Below are 3,757 nucleotides of genomic sequence, written 5' to 3' on the forward strand. Positions count from 1 at the left end.
ACTGCACAAAACACAAGTATGAATACTGCACAAAACACAAGTATGAATACCACTGCACAAAACACAAGTATGAATACTGCACAAAACACAAGTATGAATACCACTGCACAAAACACAAGTATGAATACTGCACAAAACACAAGTATGAATACCACTGCACAAAACACAAGTGTGAATACCACTGCACAAAACACAAGTATGAATACCACTGCACAAAACACAAGTATGACCACCACTGCACAAAACACAAGTATGACTACTCATGTACAAGGCAATAGAGCCACGAATAAACAATAAACGAAAGGAACAAGAGATAGGATGGAGAGAAGACAAGACTGATGAAGAACAGATAAAGACTGAAGAAGGTATGGAAGAAAGAAAGAAAGAGACAGACAGATGGATAGACATACAGAGAAAAACTGACGGAGGGGACAGATATTTGGTAAAAAATGATATATGAGAGAGAAATAAACATATTAACGACCAAGTGTATTGTAGATAAGAAGGATAGGAGACTGATACAAAAGAAGCTTAGAGGGGAATTACGAAGGGGACAGAGGGAATTCAAATCAAAAATAGAGCAACAGTTTCAGACAGGAAAAATGGCAGATGCATGGGATGGGTTAAAAATTATCAATGGAGAAACGAAAAGGAAAACAGTAGCTTGCGAAATGAAAAGGGATGAACAACTTGATTTTTCAAACAAACTGAATGATTTCTACTGTCGCTTTGAAAGGAATGATCTGGGAAGGGAACTGGATAGTGTTATCTCACAGTTGCAGGAAAAGATCAAAGATAGAAACACAGGTGAGGACTTTGAGATCGATGCAAAAGTTGTTGAATCTTTATTTTTAAAACTGAATGTCACGAAGGCAATTGGCCCCGACAATATCTGCTGAAGATTACTGAAAACATTTGCTTCCCAGCTGTGTGAAGTGTTCTGTAAAATTTTCAACTGGTCTCTGAAGGACTGCTCTGTCCCCAGCATCTGGAAAAAATCTATTATCTGTCCTATCCCCCCAAAAAAGAACCCAGCCGCACTAAATGATTACCGTCCTGTTGCCCTGACTTAATAGTGATGAAATGCTTTGAAAAAATTGTTCTCCGTCATCTTCTTTCTTTCACTGAACAGCAGCTTGACTCTCTTCAGTTTGCTTATAAAGCACACAGAAGTACTGACGATGCTATCCTAACTCTCCTTCATAATGCTTTCCTTCATTTGAATAACACGGGATCTTTTGTTCGTATCCTTTTTGTTGACTTCTCTTCTGCTTTTAACACAATACAACCTCATCTCCTTGCCCTCAAACTACTAGGCTTGGATGTTGATCCGAAGCTTACTCTTTGGATAGTAAGTTTTCTTCTCAATAGAACTCAGTCCGTGCGCTTTCATTCTGCCCACTCTTCTCTAAACTCTACTTCTACTGGTGCACCCCAAGGTACAGTGCTGTCCCCTGCTCTATTTACACTGTACACAAATGACTGCAGAGGCACGGAGGAAACTCCTGTCATAAAATATTCTGATGATTCAGCTATTGAAGATCTCTCCAACTCTGATGCTATTTATTTCAGTGAAATTAAAAAGTTCTGTTCTTGGTGTGAGGAAAACTACATGGATCTCAACGTATTGAAAACAAAAGAAATGTTAATAGATTTTCGGAAAGACCCTTTGCCTGTAGCTAACCTTGTTATTGATGGTAAAACAGTGGAGAGGGTCAATGGATATAGATATTTAGGGACCATCTTAGACAATAAGCTGACTTTTGACAGAAATGTTGATTCCATTCATAAGAAATGTCAATCTAGAATTTTTTGTTTACAGAAGCTTAAAAATGTTGGTATAAATTCAACTATTCTTCAAAGTTATTATCGATGTTGTATCGAGTCCGTGCTCACAGTTTCGTTTATGTGCTGGTATGGAAGTTTGGGAGTGAGGAGTAAGCGTGTTTTGAACGATGTCATGAGTGTATGCAGTAAAATTGTGGGAGTGAAACAAGCTAGTATGCAAGAGCTGTATGAAAGTCGAGTGGTTAAAAAAAGCAGGCAGATAGCAACTGACGACACCAAAGTATTATGAGCTATTGCCATCAGGGCGACGCTACAGAACTTTAAAGTTGAAATCCAGAGCTCTGAAGATTTTTATTCCATGTTCAATCCACCTTTTAAATTCTTGAGAACTCTGTGTGTGTGTGTGTGTGTGTGTGTGTGTGTGTGTGTGTGTGTGTGTGTGTGTGTGTGTGTGTGTGTGTGTGTGTGTGTGTTGTGTGCGCGCGCTCTCATGTGAGACATGTGAAAGTCCGTGCATGATAGGTTGTACCTTGTTCTAGTTTTTGTGTGTGTGTGTGTGTGTGTGTGTGTGTGTGTGTGTGTGTGTGTGTGTGTGTGTGTGTGTGTGTGTGTTTATTGAGTTTAAAAACGTGACAATTGGTTATTATGAATGTAGGATGAATAATGTGCAATATGCAGAATGAATGTACAATGGAATATGTCTAATGCTGACGTCCATATTCTAAATATTTTTATGTTAATAATTACGATGTAATAATTAATTGCAATGTTTTAAAAGCGAATATGTGAAATGCTTTTATTTGAGAAAATATGTTTATTACTCTTGTTTAATCAAGTAAACCGCGTGTGTGGGGGGTGTGGGGGGTGGGGGGGTGCGGGTGTGTGCTGATTATCTGGTTGTGGTTTTCCGCAATTTATCTTTATTCTTATCTTATCTGTCTATTATAATCAATGTGCTATAAAGTAGGCTATGCTTATAATTATATTCAAAATAATGTTTCTAAATTCTTTCTGTTTTTACATTAAGAATACCAGTTATTACCTGTAGTGTGTGGATGTATGTATGAAACGGTGTATGTGATATTTTTTACATTTGTGTCTTCGTAAAATTCGTAAAAGCTGTTGTTGACTTTTACAGTTATGGTCCTCATGTTGTTTACTTGTCTATGTTGTGATAATGCACCTGACCAAATTTCTCCAGTTGGAGATGATAAAGTTATTCTTATTCTTATTCTTCTTATTCTTATAATTAGTGACAGGAATACAGCACAATGACATATATTTCATTAGATGTGCACGATGTGTGTTTTTGAAAGCAGGGATGCATTTTATTTTTATTCTAAAAACAGGAACAGTAGTATTTCATTCCACAATAAAACTCCTGAATAAGACAAACTAGATTTCAAAAGATGCATCAGGCACTGGAAGAGGCACTGTAATCTTACGGAAATACGGTTAGTTTTGGTCACAAATCTATTTTGTAGAGGAGGGAGGGAGGTTGGGGTGTGGGGGATGGGTAGGTGGGAGGCAAAACCAAACATGATCTTGAACATAAAGCCTTTTGTCAAATTTGCTTTTTAGAGGGAAAACATCAAGAGTCTTGTAACCATATATATGACATTATGTCCCATGACAATGACAATTTAACTGACGAAAAAGGTATGACTGAAATATCAAATTTTGACTGAGCACTTAATGATAAAAGTATACCTACACGCAAATACACGTTTTGCTGTCAGATGTGCCGGTGTGTGTGTGTGTGTGTGTGTGTGTGTGTGTGTGTGTGTGTGTGTGTGTGGTGTCCAAAGTACGTTAAATCAGAACAGGCACTATAGAATATACCACAGAAGTGATTCAACAGCACTGAATGCAGGGTCTCCTCTGGTGTGTGGCCTTCTGGCGACCTTTCCTCGATGGTTCCCTGCGGACTGCCGATATTGGGACTTCGACAAACTCAGGTGTATATGTG

Source organism: Babylonia areolata, chromosome 4 (genome assembly GCF_041734735.1).
Source record: "Babylonia areolata isolate BAREFJ2019XMU chromosome 4, ASM4173473v1, whole genome shotgun sequence".
NCBI classification, from domain to species: domain Eukaryota; kingdom Metazoa; phylum Mollusca; class Gastropoda; order Neogastropoda; family Buccinidae; genus Babylonia; species Babylonia areolata.